Below are 17828 nucleotides of genomic sequence, written 5' to 3'. Positions count from 1 at the left end.
ATCCTAAATAGCAGGATCACATGAGCTCTGTGATCATGTCAGGGAGAAGGACGGTCGGCTGTATTTACAACAGCCGACCGTCCTTCTCTCTCAGCGGGGAATGATCAAGAGTGTCAGGTAACAATCACAGCTTGCTGACACGTGCATCGGCTTCCCTGCTGACGAGCAGGGGTGGGAGTGCGCCGGCGGCGGCGCTCGCTCCCCCCCTAGCTCCTCCCTGGCAAATGACGTATCCATACATGCTTTTACCTGGGAGAGCCACTCTGCCACCGTATATATACAGTATGCGGTCGGCAAGTGGTTAAAAAAACACCTTAAAAGGGAAAAGTGAACAGAAGAAATGATTGTCCACTGAAGGACAGACTCACAATTAAAATAGAACAAAGCAAAAATCCTCTAAAACAGATTGCATATTAACCAAGGTGTCCATTCAAGTATAGGGGACTTCTAATAGTATATCTTCAATCATACTCTACGTGTTTCGCGGAATGTCTGTTTCTTCAGGAGTTTGATTCAAGAGGAATGTGTAACCTGTGGAAAGATACAAACCCAAAATAATGTATAGAAACAGCAAGCACAATAAAACGTAAACATAGACATACCAATGTGCACATGTATATACAGTGGGTACGGAAAGTATTCAGACCCCCTTAAATTTTTCCCTCTTTGTTATATTGCAGCCATTTGCTAAAATCATTTAGGTTCATTCTTCTTCCTCATGAATGTACACATAGCACCCCATACTGACAGAAAAACACAGAATTGTTGACATTGTTGCAGATTTATTAAAAAAGAAAAACTGAACTATCACATGGTCCTAAGTATTCAGACCCTTTGCTGTGACACTCATATATTTAACTCAGGTGCTTTCCATTTCTCCATTTCAGTTCAGTTTTTCTTTTTTAATAAATCTGCAACAATGTCAACAATTCTGTGTTTTTCTGTCAGTATGGGGTGCTATGTGTACATTCATGAGGAAGAAGAATGAACTTAAATGATTTTAGCAAATGGCTGCAAAATAACAAAGAGTGAAAAATTTAAGGGGGTCTGAATACTTTCTGTACCCACTGTATATAACATCACAGAGATGAATTCACTACCAGAAAGTGAATATAAGCATAGATAGACCCAAATTCTGTCCCTGATGATACCCAAATGCCACAAGGGCATGGCAAGGTATACTCACCAGGGACCACATCAATAACCCAAAGACCAGCAACAGCAAAATCGGCGTAATATGTAATTATGTAATGTTTTCTTCAAGGGACTAAAACTGTTGATTTTAAAACAAACTATTACATTTAAAACATGATACCATTCCTAATTAGTCTGGAGACAGCGTATCAACTTTCCTATGAGAGGGAGAATAATTTAGTGCTACATCCCAGTTCAAATTAGATCAGAGGGGATTATGAAATATTACGCATTAAACTTTTAGAAGTCCTCTGCTTTTTTATGACTTTTTTTTCATATTTTTCATAGCATAGAATAATAAAAAGGTTTCTTTTTATTTTTCTTTAAGTATTTTTATTGATTTCAATTTAAACAATACAACACAGAGACTGCGTGCTGAACAAAAAAACAGCCACTACATACAGTCAGTGCCATACAAGCAAACACAAAACAGTAAAAGAGATAAAAGAAAAAAAAGAGGGGGAGAAGGGGGAAGGGTATACAAATTACACCTTTGATCTGTACAGTACTCTCCACATTCTAGGGGAAAGTAGGGACACACTCACCCCACCTGCAGTACAGTAGGATACCTCTGCAGAAACTGAAATACCAATGCATACAATGCAGATACCAGGAAACCTTACATACGTGAATGTAAACAGTCAGGGCAAATAACAAACAGGTCACTTAATTCAATATGGACTTCCTATAGAACTGGAAATATACCCAACACGAAAAAGAATCAACCCATTCTCCCCATACTTTATCAAATTTATTAAGTGCCCCTCACCTAGTGTAATTTGCCTTAAAAAAGGGAAGTGCCTCATTCACCAGGGCTTTCCAGGAGGCATCCACAGAGGGTGCTTCCACTTTCTTCCAACTAATAATAACTATATTAAAAATAATAATAAATAAATAATAAATAAAAAACGTATTTTCTGGAATAAAAAACATTAATGTAAGGAGAGTGCGTATAGCTCTAGTGGGAGCCAACCCATCCACCAGACTCAACAAACATGTCTGAACGGAAGGGCTGAATACACTAAAGGACATCAGTCCAATATATTTGTAGGTGGGGGCATTCCCAAAAAATATGCATAAAGTCTACTCCAGAATACATAAGGAACAACGCCAACATGAAAAGGAGCTATCTTTAAACATTTTGGCCAATTTAGCTGGGGTCAGGTATACTCTATGTATAATGTATTAGGCGATATCTTGCTGAAACCAACCTAGTAAAGGGTGCCTCCCAAACATCCTCCCTATCCTCATTATCCATATCGAGAACAGAAGCAGTCCAAAGCTCTCTGCAGGTTTATTGCATTTTGGTAGGTTTACAGATATTTATAAATGGTAGGCAGGTTTTTAGATAAATCATCATACTGCAGCATGGATTCTAGTTCAGAAGGACTTAAGGAGACCTGGGCTGAGCTAAGGTGAGGGTGATATGCATGCCTCAGTTGTAAATAACAGAAAAATCGGGTATTAGGTAGGAAATAAGATGTTTTAGGATCATCAAAGGATCATAGGATGCCATTATAAGTAACATCCCCTAGTTTCTTAATCCCATATTTAGTCCACACTACTGGATCCTCATATAAAAATGGGAGAGGTTAGGATTCCTCCATAAAGAAGCATGAGACAACATAGGGAACAACCTGCCAAACTCCAGCCCATGGGTTACCTGCCAGGCACAGAGGACTGAATTCATGTATCATGTACCTGGTAGCAGAGCCTGATGTGCTGAGGAAGGCCTCTCTTACACCTCTGACTCGGGGCCCCTGAGAGTATAGACAGGAGGCCCAGGTGTGCAGAGTGGCATGGGTGCCTGTAAGTCTTGCTAGCAGCAGGGCAGGTGTCCTCGCTGGGCAGGAGAAGTCGTCAGATGGCTTCAGCAAGCAGGCAGGCAGCTGGTGCTGGCGACAGCAGGCAGAGTAGCATGGTCAGGCAGGCCAGGTCATACACAGACAGGATGGATCAGGTAAAGGGCACAGACAGGAATGTGGTCAGGAGATAAGCCGGGTGTCAGGTCAGGGATACCACATGCAGGCATCCAGCAAAGGTGATCAGATTAGTTGGCTGCACTAAGGAATCGGGACCTAGACAGATGAGGTGTAAATACGTTTATTAAGCTAAATGACACACTCCAATACCAACACCAGTAGACCATAAACAAGTAAACAAAATATAAATGTAACAGTGTAAAACCCCAATATTAACCTAACTAACTATACACATGTAGCAAGGTTTCCAGGCCTATGGCCTGATGTGGGTCTGCCATTAGTACCGGTGATCTTTCCAGCCCATGTGAGCTGCGACCCTGGGTGTGACAACTGAAGCAGTGACAACCCCGGCATCTTTGTTTGTGGTTTTTATTGGAATAAAGGGGATGGGAGAAGGGAATGAGTGGGATACTCCTTGAGGCTTAAACGAATTACAATTGGGACTTTACTTCTGAAATGCCCGTTGGCGCTTCCTTGATGCCATCCAGCGCCAGCCAACGCTCACTGGCACTGAGAACACACTGTAGAACAGAAGAAGTGCTAAATCCTCGACTTATAGTACAGAAGATCCAAGACTGAGAACTGCTGACACTGTTGTACTATGAAAGTCACTGAATACTTTACCCCGCCTGGCACAGCTTGAGGTAGTATATAGTAGAACTCTGTATAGCTGTCACTTTAACTGGCACGCTCTGTGCAATTCAGGGCCCAAACTGCAGGTGCCCCCCTTTGACCTTCAACTTTTCAGGGTCCACTGACTATGTACCCCCTCTGTAGCTTCAGGGTCCTCAACCCAGGTACCACCTTTGCAGTTAGCTGACACTGGATCCCAGAACCTCTTCCGGAGTGGTCCCCTCTAACTTCAGGCAGACCCCCAGGGGAAATCCTCAGTACTCACCACCTGTGTAGGCTTTCCTGGGACTGGACCCCTCTCTCTCTCCGCAGGCTCATGGCACACTGGATGCACTCAGCTCAACTCCGCACTTTCTGGAAACTCAGGCGACACCCTGAGACAACCGCCTTCCTCAGACAGGAGGAGAGACAGCCGCACTCTCCTTCCTGGGACTCTGCTCCCACCAAAGACACCGTGCCACGCACTTCCCCCCAACTTATACCCACTCCCAGAATCCTTTGCAGCATAATCTGCCTTCTGTGGTAGTTACAAGTTGGGATGTGTCCCCTGATTGGGCTTCCCACACTGCCCTATGAGAATCCTCTCACATGCGCCAGTGGGGATACTTCTCCCCTCAGCAGGCACATCTGGAAGCCCTGACACCCTAGCTAAATAAATCACAGCCCTGTTGTTAGGCAGACAAGGCCCACAATACATTTACCTAGCACCTACCTGTAGGGTGCTACATACAAAAGGATGGAGCAAACGATAGCAGGACAGGACAGGACAGGGACAGGAGACAAGGAATGCAGAGAGCCAGGCACAGGAAGCAGGGTACAGGGAACAGGACTCAGGATCAGGGTAGAGGTTTCAGGATACAGGTTTCAGGATCAGGCTCAGAAAGGGACATGGCTAGCAGAGAAAATACTGAAGCACTGAACCTCAGTGAAGGGCGGGCTTATATTCCCTCAGCAGTACTCCTCAGGTGCAGCCTAATTAAAAGCACAGTCCAGCTGCTGGGAGACACCCGCTGGTGGGCCCTTAGTTCCAGGAACAACAGTGCCACCAGCAGGTGACCCACATAATGACAATGATCCTGAAAGTTCCCTCCCCCCCTTGAGGCAAATAAAGTCTGATACCGAGTTGGTGATGTGGATACCTAGATACTTAACTTGGGATACCCAGTAAAGGGGGGTCATTAGAGGAGCTAGGTACATTGGTTCCACCAAATGGAAGAACTGTGGACTTGTGTCTAGAATGGCTAGGGCAGATGGTATAGACACCTCAGGGTCCTGAAGGAACAGTACCACATCATCCGCATAGAGAGCCATTCACTCCTCAAGGCTACCTACCCGGATACCACGGAATGAAGTAGAGGTACGTAGTGCAAGAACGATAGGTTCCATCATAAGGCCGAACAGCCCAGGGGACAAAGAACAGCCCTGCACAGTGGCCTGCCTCACTGGAAAAAGACTCTGACACCCTGCCACCAGTTTTAATAGCCACCACAGGGCACTCATATAGAAGAGTAATCCATTTAAGGAACTCCTCCCCAAATCCCATACAAACCAGAACCTCACCCATATACACCCAGTCCACTAAATTAAATGTTTTTTCAAGGTCCAAAAAAGACCAGAGCATGGTTATCAAGCTGTTCAAAATGCAATATAGTATGGGTAAAAACCCTTGGCAAATGAATATCAGTGGCTTTATTGGGCATGAATTATGAATCCGGTCTGATCCGCAGACACCAGTAGAAGAAGCATCTTTGAGAGTCTAGAGGCCAACATTTTTGTAAGAATTTTGAAGTCGATGTTGAGTAATGCAATAGGTCTATAGGATGAATATTGTAAAGGGTCTTTATCAGGCTTAGCTAGCATCTCTACATGGGCTTCAAAAAACGATGGAGGGAGAGAATGAGTGCGTAAGCATTCCGCGTACAAGTGCAATAGCCGTAGGACTAGTTCCTCAGCATAAAACTTATACTACTCCGCAGATAGCCCATCAGGACCTGGAGACTTGAAGTTAGGGAAAGAGTCAATTGCAGCTTGTACCTCCTCAACCATAAATGGGGCATCTAACATAGACTTAGCCTCAGGAGTCAGAGAGGGCAAAGGGAAAGTATCTAGGAAGGACTAAACATCATTAATATCAAAGGGTGGAAGAGGGGAATACAGGTGTTGATAAAATTATACAAATACTCAGAAATCCTGCACCCGATGTCTGGAGGGCACCATCAGCAGAGTGGACACAGGGAATCACAGTGGGTACAAAGTTATTTGAGGTCAGCAAAGCCAAAAGGTTACCATTCTTGTCGCCTTGTTCAAACAAGGCTTCAGCCTGTTTTTGATTATAACATTGGGTTACATTTTGGTACTGCAGTAATAAATTTCTCCATGCTTGTTGTAAAGCAGACAGAGATACTGGGGAAGGATGATCAGCATGAGATTGTGCATAGCTAATTTCTCTATCCTGCATTATACGAATGGTATGGTTCTGATTCACCCTAGTGGTCTTAATAGCTATATCAATATACGCTCCCTGTGTGACCGCCTTAAAACAAATCCTAAACAAGTTTGGGGGTGCAGGAGTCCGAGTTAGTAGGCCAGTAGGCACTTTGTTGTTCCGTCGCCAGCAGTTTGACAGTGGGCCCTGCCACTCGACAGGATTAAGGTGCCAAATACGAGGGCGTTGATCTTCCAGAAAATTGTAACAGTATTTGAAGGGGGTATGATCAGAAATACCATCTAGGAGATACGTGACCCTTAATATACAAGGCAATAGAGCTGCATTGGTAAATATCCATCCTAGAGGAGAATTGGAAAACAGATTATAAGTAAGAGTACCTCCTGATACCAGGGTGTTTCCATCGCCAAACCTCGGTGCGCATGGCAGAGTCAGCCAGGTCTGGATTGGTGGCCATTGAGGGGTTGGATGTATCTAAGGTATAATTGAGTATATGATTGAAATCCCCTGTAATAAGAACTTGGAATGGCATGAATGGGGCTAATTTGGTCAAGATTGTATACATTACAGCACTCTGGAAAGGTGGTGGAACGTACACATTCACAAGAGCCAGTAGCTGTAATTCAATTTCTAAGAGGACAGCCACTTATCTCCCATCTGCATCAGAGAACACCTGTTTAACAGAACACATCAGGCTTTTATGTAATAACATTTAGACACCCCGAGCATAAGTAGAAAAAGGACATGAAACACTCTCTAGATCCAGTTTCTTTTAAGGACAAGATCCGGTTCCCAAATAGGTGAGTTTCTTGTACAAGAGTTATGTGTGGCTGCTGCAATTTCAGGTACTGTAAAACTAAGGACCTCCTGAAATTAGAGTTTGACCCCCCTGACATTCCAAGAGATGACACGTAGGGAATTTGCCATCATACCACAGGAACACAAGCGACTGGGGGGTGGCATACAGTATTGCAGTGATGTCAGAGATCCATGGTGCAGGTATCACAGGTAACAAACAAAAAAGTCTAAAGAAAAAAAGAGACAAAAAAAAATTGCCCCAACAGAACACCTACCTGTTTCTCGGGGAACAGGGATTTTATTTCACTTTGGGCTCATTTACAGCAGCAGCCATGGGTCACATTGGACAGCGTTTCTAAATGCAGTCCTAATGCAAAATAAGTCAATTTGCCTTATGCCTTAAACAAGCAAGCACTGCAATGTGTTTTAACAGCTCCTCTTACTTTCTGTTGGCTTCTGGAACAAGAAGTGAAGAGAAATCTCCGCAAAGGAGACATATATAAAAAGAAAATCCTTGCAGGAGACTTAGTTATTCTTTACTCTATCATTTTGGCTTTACGTACATTTTAATGTTTTGCACACAATAAATGTCATACGTTACACACACCAGAGTGGTACTTGATAAATCTTGTGCTATAGGGGAGATCATAATATAAAAAAGTTAAGCACTGCTAGCATGGACAGGACTCTTTTCTTTTTGGCTTTTCCACAAACAAGAGTACCTTTTCAAATGGTATTTTTTTCTTTTTTTTTTGTGATTATTGTTTTAACTTTAAAGAAAAAAAATTACCATACAATAAAATAATCTACAACACATGTTTTATAATACAAGCAACTGTATTTTTCCACTGACACCTTTTCTGGTTTTTATTATTCATGATGCAATTTATTGTAATGGTTAGACACTTGCAACCTCTAGTCCTCATAAGTTGTCTGTAGTAGATATTAGAGCTTTGGTGATTTGTGGTGTCTGCATATATCGGCACTTTAATAGGATTACTCAGTTGATAGACAGTCAAACTTTAAGAATTTCACCAGTTAAAGATTTATTGCAGGTAACAGCAACATCATAAGCAGAAACACATTGCACAATAGCATAAAAATCTTTAAACTAAATATATATTAATGGAAAACTGGCCTGAAGGTGTTTTCTGCATCTAGATTATTTTAATATAATGACTTGTTCAAAATCATTTACAACTACTAAAATAATAGCTTTTTCACTTATGAGTGTGCTTTTTGTCTGTGCTTGACATAATACAGGTTTGGTTGAATTGTACTGTAATGAGATTTTGAGCAGCTATTTACAATATTGCTCTGGTGTGTGTTTAAGCATTGACTGTTAACCACTGTAAAAACCTATAGTTTAACCACATCCTGCCCAACCTAATATAATACAGCCAGGTGGGAGCACCATTATCCTGGGAGGAACTGATATGACGACTCATGTGCGCCCTAGGGGGTGTGTAGTGGCGCAATCTGTCACCCGTTGTATCGGACCAGCACTGGTACCATGTGATCACTGTGACCAATAACATGTCAGTTGTACACAATGGCTATCATACACAGCCAATAGTTGCGTTCTATTGTGATCTCTGTGACTGGTACAGTGATCAATTTGTATAAGGGCCAATCACAGTGGACCTGTACCATGTTATAGGTGTGGCCAATCATAACTATTACAATAGTACACAATGGCACATGAATGGATACCATTCATAAAAATGATTGCAGATGCCAGATCATCATTGTAATAAGCAACCGTAGTGAAAAAATATTCGGATCATTTCCCCAGAGCAGTAAAATGTCACTACGGTGACACTGTACTGCTCTGGTCACAGTATGTAAAAAAAAAAAAAAAAAAAAAACAATCTTTTAAAAATATATACATACTGCCACCATTCAGTGTCCCTGATCACCGCCACACCAGTCATATGATGATCTTGTACTGCTCTGGTGACGTTATGTAAAAACACTGTGAAAAAAAAAGGAATTTTATTTCATTTCAACATTTTCCAAAAAAGTGTGACAAAAAATTACAACTTGAAAAAACTCACTATGCCTTTTACTAAATACCTTGGGGTGTCTACTTTCCAAAAAGAGGTCATTTGGAGGTATTTGTGCTGTCATAGCATTTTAGGGCCTCAAGAAATGAGATAGGCAGTCAATACGTCTGGATTAATCTATTTTCAAAATATATAAATATACCATATTTTGTAGGCTCTTTAACATTCACGCAGAGTAAATAATACACACTGATTTGGGTTATTTTTTTACCAAAGAAATGTAGCAGAATACATTTTGAGCTGAGTTTATGAAGAAAGAATATTTATGTAACACCCTACAGAGTAGGTGCTAGGTAAAAGTATAGTGGTCCTTGGCTGCCTAACAGCAGGGCCATTATTTCAGCTGGGCTGTGAGGTCTCCCAGGTGTGTCTGCTGAGAGAGGAGTCTCCCCAATGGCTCCATGAGAGGATTCTCATTGTGCAGTGGAGGAAATCCAATCAGAGACACATTCAGGCCTGTATCTACCCCAGAAGGCAGATTCTGCCACAGAGGATTCTGGGAGTGGGTATAAGTTTGAGGGGAACGCATGACGCAGCGTCTTTGGCGGGAAGCAGAGTCCCAAGAGGGAGCTTTCTCTCCTCCTGTCAGAAGGATTCGGTGTCTCGGGTGGCTGCCTGGGAATCCAGAGAATGCTGAGTTGGGCTGCAGAGGGGATCCGGTGTGCCGAGGACCAGTGGAGGAAGAGGGGTTCAGTTCCAAAAAAGCCTGCCAAGGTCGTGAGTACACTGAACTGCCCCTAGGGGTCTGCCAAGTGTAGAGGGGACCACTCCAGAGAAGGTTCCTAGCTATAAAGGGGGTGCCTAGTCAGAGGACCCTGAAGTGTTAGAAGGGGTGCCTAGTTAGGGGACCCTGAAGTGTAGAGAGGGCGCTAGCGGTTTGGCCCTGAAGAGCTAATGTGTACAGTGTGCAGTGTAAGGAGTTAAGAGTTGCAGCGGCACAAGCAGTGATAAGGAGCTACCTCGTCAGTGAAGGACTGAAGGGAGCTGTTCAGTGACTTTTGGGCTAAATAGAGTGTCAGGAATCAAGTGTTCTACAGTCCTGGATCTTCTGAGTAAACAAACAAGTTAAAGTCGAAGTTCCAGCACAAGTTCAGCTAACAGTATCTTCAAGCGCCAGGAAGTGCTGGTCGGCATTCAGCCGGCGTCAAGACAGCGCCAACGGGCATTTTTTTGCATAAAGTCCCAGTTAACCTAGTTAAGCCAGAGGAGTATCCCACTCATTCCCTTCTCCCAGCCCCAAAACACAATAAACAAAACCAACCAAAGATACTGGAGTGGTTATTGTCTCAACTCTCACACTTGGGTTCACAACTTAAATGTGTTGGAAGTGTCTCTGGTAACAATGGCGGACCCACATCAGGCTCAAGGCCTGGAAACATTACTACATTTAATTTCAAAATTATATAACAGAAACAAAAAAAAACATGTTTTTTTTTTTTTTTTCTAAATTTTTGGTATTTTTTCCATTCATATTGCAAGAAATCAAAAACCCAGTGTTATTAAAGACCGACAAAAGAAAACTCTATCTGTCTCAAAAAGTTATAAAAATGTCATATGGGTACACAATTGCATGAGTAAATAATTGACATTCAAAGTGTGATAGCGCTGAAATCTGAAAAGTGGCCTGGGTAGGAAGGGGTTGAAAGTACCTGGTATTGAAGTGGTTAAAGTCAGTAAAACATATAAGACCTCTAAAAATGTATTTGAATCAGCATTTAGCTGCCCATATGTTTATAGGAAAACTGATTTTATTCATGTTGTCACAGAGATGTGATCTGCAATTGATAGCAATTACAGAATAAAAGTGTTTTCCTATAATGTACTTTAGTGTATTATTGTTGTGTAGGTGCTTATGTAGCAAAATATTAAACATTTTTTATTTTATTTTTATTTAGTTGGGTAAGTATTCCAAATAAAAATGAATAAATGAAAAGTAATGCTTTCTCTCATATCTTGTCAAACGATGGTGGAACTGGTGCAACTGATACTTTACGTGGGTTCTCCTTTATCATCTCATGTGAAGGCAGATCATTAGAATGGAGTGTTTTTGCTACTGTCTATGATATGGAGCCATGCCCAACACAGCTTAAAGCACTATACAGTGACTGAGTTCCTGATGGTTGAAGGTGTCACTCCAGCTAAAATTCAATAAAGAATGCAAGCTGTTGGTGATGATAACTCTGTTGATGTAAACACTGTTATAAAATATGCAAATATGGCAAGAATGGAATATCTGAATTGTGTGACAACCAAAGTGTGGGTGACAGCATCTGAGCAGTTGGGAAGCTGAATCTCAGCCCCCCGTTGCCCTCTACCCTTGCACAACTACTGGTCTAGACATGGCACCCTACACCTTTAATATTTTCAAACATTTAAAGAAGAAACATTCCCACCCAGCCACGAGTAATAGGCATGACTTTACTCATAAACCCATTAAATTATTATTTACTATAGTCAGAAAGAATGTTAAGTTGTGATTTGCTTTTCCATGAGTGGGTGGGTCAGTGTGGTGCTGTAACAGAAAACAATCAGAGTCCCAGTGCAGAGAAACAGAAATATATTATAATTGAAGTTTGACCATACAGAACAGGGCCTGACTGGGAGCAGTCACAGCATGTAACAGCAATGTGTCAGTGGAAGTAGGCCTCAGGTGTGCCAACAGTGTTTGAAGCGATGAAATGTGGCCGGGCCAGACTGTACCCAAGTGGGGAGGCTTCCAGATAGGGTGGAATGTCCCTAGCTTTTCCCTACTCCTTTATAACTTCTCCCTGACACAAAGCACTTTCCTGACCTGTTCGTACTCTAACCACACGCGAAATGTGTGCCAAGCCCAGGAGCCAGGATCTTAAATAGGCTCTGTCTGACTAAGATGACTACCAGAGTCACATGGGACACCAGCATCCAATTGAATATCTGCCCCTATGACCCAGGAAACCAAACAAGAACTACGTTTCTCTTGACCTCCTCTCCCTCTGCAATGCCTCTGTACCTGCAGTGCAGTAAAGAAAGGAGACTCCACCTGCCTACCCCCCCCCCCCCCCCACACACACATACACACACTTTGCTAGATGCTGTCCTTGGCATTGCAACACAGTAAAGAACAACATGAAAACTATAATAAACAATAAACATATTTAAGACACAACAGGAAAAAATCCAAACAACATAGAATAGTTTGAAGGGAGATGCACATATGTAGACCACCTGGGGCAGAAGACCTCAGTGTCCTCACTGAAATCATTTTTCAAGCAGTAATTTTCAGCTTATGGTTCCAGAGCCTCAGGTACACAGGAGTCGGCAGGGCCAGCCTTACCCCTTCACTCAGGCTCAATGCTGACTATCAACGGGGCCCGCAGGGGCTTCTGGACTGTCTGTAGTACTAGGTACTGAGGCTTTCTTCAGTAGGGACTGGAGGCTTCAGCACAAGAGGGGGCAGGTATCATTCATTGTAAACCTCTTGTACTGGTTCGGACATCCATGGGATCGTGTACCTCTAACTCTCACAGGCTTGGTAGAGCAGTCACGTCGTATTACACAGGGTCTAACAGGTTGTGGTGGAGCCATCTCTTGATGGGCTTGGGACCCTACAAGATCATGTTGTATACTGGAGTTGAAGGAAAGGGCTGATTCTCAATCCGAAAGGGGGTGCGCTACCACTTAGGATCCAATTCCCTGTCTCTTTTGTTAGTTCTTCACCAATACTTGGTCCAGGTGTTTGACATGGTTTTTGAGAAAATGATAATATGGTCCAAGTAGACTAACACAGTCTCAAAGTTGAAATTGGAACGTGCTGGGAGCATTACTCAGCCCAATGGGCATGCGATTAAACGTGAACAGTCTCAGGGATGAACTAAAAGCAGTTTTTTCACAGTCTTGGTCTCTCACTGGGACTTGCTAATAGCCGCTTGCCAAGTCAAGGGTGAAAATATGTGGCTGACTCAGTACCGTGAGCGGCTCCTCTACCCAAAATAACAGGTAGACATCTCGGTAGGTACAGGCCTTTAGTGTGTGGTAGTCCACACAAAATCAAAGACTTCTGTTCTTCTTTCACAGCAGGACCACGGGGGCAGCTCATGGATTATCTGTAGCATGTTGCAGAGCAAGTCATTGATCTTCTGGCATATGGCTGGGGAAATATGGTGGCACCGGTCCCGGATGGGTGGAGCATCCCCCTTCTGAATCAGGTGCACGATGGCTTCTGTGCAGCTGTAGACTTCCGGACTGGTGGCAAAGACTGATGTTTCTCTAGCAGTGGGGGAAGCAGTTGCTGTTGAGGTAGAGGTTAGTTCTGGAAGGGGGAAATCCAGCTGTTCCAGCAGTATTTTGTATTGTGATTCATCTATTGAGACCAGGGCTGCCTGTGGTGGGGCGCAGATGGCTTCCACCCCTGGTTGGGCCTAGGAGATACAGTGACGGGGTACCATGTAGAGGTCTGCTTTGGTGGTATGGTTAGCAAGTGGGATCAGGGAGGTCCCCAGGTTGATGAGATGCACCGGAACTTTCCCTTTGTGGACCTTGGATAAGGTACGAGCAATCAGCCACTCCCCTGGCGTCACTGAGTCTTTGAGGAGTTTCACCATTACTGTGGCCCCGTGTAGTTTCTTGTGAGCCCTGATGGGCAGAGATCATACTACCTCATGGAGGGATGCTAGGAGTAGTTTTTGCTTGGGGGGGCGTGCGGACAACCCCCACTTGTTCAGGCTGTTTTCTTGCTGCCCTCTGGTAGGCCTCATAGGCCCAGATCACATTGAGCCACACAGCTCACAGGTCGCAACCCCAGGCACGCCAGCCTGAATGCTCAAACTTAGACAGCAAGCAGAGTAAGTCCAAGTCCTTCATTACATTCATGCCCGTAGCAATAGGTACTGCTGAGCTTACCAGGCCTCGGGTCACTACAAGCCCTACTCGTTCCACAACCTGTTCATCTATCTGAATCTTCACACAGGTAAAACCTTCTACCGGAATGGGCAGGTTTCTGGCTGCCTTGAGGGACAACCCAGAGGAGACCAGCTGGTCCCGTGTCCCGAACCACTGGGCACAGAAGTTATACTCCATGACGATGGCCTCAGATCCTGTGTTGATCTGGCATGGGACCTCTTGTCCATGGACAAGGGGATTCACTACTGGACTTGGTACAACCATAGACTCTTGTTTAATGCGACTTTGTGCTGACGGTCCAGGGGGGTTGTCCCACTGTTCCAGGAGCTACTAGTTTAACAACGGCCCGTGGCTACTTTTGGATTCTGACAGACCACAATTCTTTTCTAAATGCCCAAAGTGGCCACACCTCCATTACTTCCATTCTTCCTCTGGATCCTTCAATAACAAAGTATTGCCCTTAGAGGGATGAGCAGAATCCTATTTCAATGTGGACATTTTATATTTTAATGAGGCCACATCCTGGGCAAGTCCCCTTAAAACCGTCTGTATGGCCAGCAGGAGTGATGGGGCCAAGGCCTCCTTTTTCAGGTGAATGGTTCATACATTTTCATCACAGTTGCTTCCGCATCTTTCTATTACTGCGCAACCATATCCATGTACTGTGGCAACTAGATATGATGGGTTGTGCTTTGATCCGCTCCTATGAGGCTCTCCTGACTGGCCCAGCCTTCACTCCCACAATAAACTGGTCCCTTAGTAGGTTGTCTGATGCAGATATATCAGCACAACCTCACATATGCTTCTTCTGTAGGCGTTTCCAAAGATTCTGGAGTGCTACTGCAAAGTGGGTGAGGCTTTCGCCCTCCTGTTGCCTCCGGACAAAGAACCTCCGCCTCGACTCTGGAACTGTCACATTCTCTCCAAATAGGCCCTCCCGGCATACTACAATCTTTTGCAGGCTGGCCCAGTCCTCTTCTGGTAGCGCCATCACCGCTCGTCGGCTGTCATCCTCCAGGGAGTTGATAGGTAGCTCCGTGGTCTGCCGGGCCGGGACCTGGTACAGGCACGCAGCATTCTCCAGTCTCTTTCCCCACTCACCCAAGGAAATATTGGATCTGTTAAACTTAGACACCAGGGCTGAGGCTAATCCTAACTGTACCATGGTGGTTCGTGCTCCTCCTTCCCCACCTGCAAAAAGGGACGTACTCTGCCGACTGCCGCCAAGTGTGGGTATGTGCATCATGGTGCAGTGACAGAAAACACACAGAGTCCCAGTGCAGAGAAACAGAAATGTATTGTAACTGAAGTACGGCAATACAGAACAGGCTCGGTGGGAAGGCACTCACTGCACGTAACAGCGATGTGTTAGTGGAAGTAGGCCTCAAGTGTGCCGACAGTGTCTGTCTCGGGGGGTAGAATGTGGTCTGGCTGGTTCATACCCAAGTGGGGTGGATTCCAGAAAGGGTGGTGTGTTCCTGCACTTTCTCTACTTCTCTGGAACCTCTCCCTGATGCAGAGCACTTTCAGTGCCAGAAGGGTAACCTGTCCCTGCTCTCCCTCTACAATGCCACTGCGGTTCAGCTCCACCTGCAGTGAAGAAGGCAGACTGCAGCTGTTTACATATGTTTATTACACTAATATTGACCACTTTATTGTCTGATTCTTAGAGAACTTAATGGCTAAAGATAAATATACTTACACTGCTGCACAAATCATAGAAATAACTTCCTATACCCCCAGCCCAGCTATGTATAGCTGTGTATGGCTCTGTGTGGAGTTTTAAATAAAAGAGGGAGTCAGTAAATGATTGAGAAGCTATTGCTATTTTTTTTTTAAGTTTTTTTTTCTATACAATAAAACATACAGTTTATAAAGTGTTACAATAAAATAAATATTTGCCCTTTAGGCATATAGGCCCAATTGGTGCATTTGGCTGTACTGTAACACTTCTAAGATCCATTCTTTAAAATTTTAGAGCATTCTCTAAAAAATTAAATTCTGTTTATTCTGTACATAGCTTATCTGCCTGGACCTATTTCAGTGGGATCACATCTAATAGAACCCCATAGAAATGCATTTTAAAAGGATCAAGAATGCATACAAATCCAAGCAAATTAACTGGTGAGAAAATTAACGTTTAAAGTTTACATTGGGAGGTGAAGTCTATCTTTTTATTTCAAATGCATGTTACTAACGGCATACAGGAAAGCACAAACAATGCCTTTTGAAAAATTCCTGCATTTAAAGGCATTTCTAAAATACATTAGAATAAACAACGCCTAAAGCTGAAATATCTTCTTAGGGCTGGACCCCAGCGGTCAGTGTACCTGTCAGTGATGTAGAATACCACCAAATAGAGGAAGTTTGTTCCCTCTGGTCCTTTAAACAAGTGCATTCCCCATACCAAATACAGGGCCGAGGGTGCAAAACACTGCCTAAATTATTTACAGCCTGAAATAAAAGGGAAGTGTTAACCAGGAAATGGTGCTGCAGAGCAATCACATTTTCTAATCTAAACAAAGCTAATTTGTTGAGTCGTTTCTCATAAATTATCGGTTATTCCCTTCATTAATTTCATTGCCAGTCTCTGGTGTGTTTCCAGCTTTGAAACATCTTTTTATAACTAGATCCCAAATCATTTTGTGATAATAGATGAATTGCCAAGTTATTGATTTCTAAATAGCAAATAATGTACTTTCACTCTATGGAACAAAGCTCTACTGCTTTTGATAGGTTAACTTTTTAACTCTATCAAACATCATATACATGTTGACTGGGTGAAAACTAGAAATGAGTGACAGGAAATAGATGCAACATTTAGTTAAAGAAACGTTCGGTGAATACTCTCTTTATACAGTGATGAATAAATAGTAAATAAAGCTATTTGTGTCACTGACCCAGGGCAAGTATACAGATAAGAACTCCCAAATGAATTATCCAAATATGGATATCTATTCCAGGTAGGTTACCCAGAGAATGAGGGTAAATTCACACATGTGGTGACAGGCATCTTACTGCATTGTAAAATGCCTGTCACCGCAAGGACACAATAGGAAACAATTGTTTTCTATGTGTCCCATTCAGGTGCTGTGATAAAATGTGGACATGCTGCATTTTATCACAGTGCACCATGCTGACTTGCAGCTGTTGTACATTGCCATAGCTGGTGTACATTTTGTACACTTCAAACAAAGTTTGCACAAAACAAAAAAAAAGGAGCCGTGTGATGTACCCAATCACACCACACTACCCCCAACCACAGCCAGCAACGAAGAGCTGCCGGAGTGGAAAAAGCACTACAGTGGGCCTCCTGTGTAGTGTGAATGTGAGGAAAAGGGGAATTAAGGTTTCAAGGCCCCTCTTTTCCTCATGGGATTACAGCAGCAGGAGTTTCAAGTCTCTCCTCATGTAAGGGGCTCGTGCCTTTGGGGAGCCTCGTGACTGCTGGGGAGGGGAGATTTGAAAACTCTTAGAAGGATCTGGAACCCCTTTGGCTTCCTTTCTTAACTCCTTTCCGACCCCCCGCCGCAGATGTACTGCGGCAGGCAGCAGCTCCCAGGAAAATCGCCGTACATGCTCCGCCCCTGCTCATCAGCGGGGAAACCGATGCATGTGTCAGATGGCTCAGATTGCCACCTTACACCTGCGATCATTCCCCGCTGAGAGAGAAGGACGGTCGGCTGTTGTAAACACAGCCAACCGACCTTCTCCCTGGAATGATCACAGAGCTCATGTGATCCTTCTACATAGGATCACGTGTCTCTATGGTCATCTCAGAAGCCACGCCCCCCCCCCCCCACAGTTAGAATCACTCCCCTAGGCTCACAT

This window comes from Pelophylax lessonae (genome assembly GCF_965119305.1).
Source record: "Pelophylax lessonae genome assembly, chromosome: 3".
Taxonomy (NCBI): Eukaryota; Metazoa; Chordata; class Amphibia; order Anura; family Ranidae; genus Pelophylax; species Pelophylax lessonae.
The sequence above is the reverse complement of the archived record's forward strand: the minus strand, read 5'-3'. Positions refer to the sequence as shown.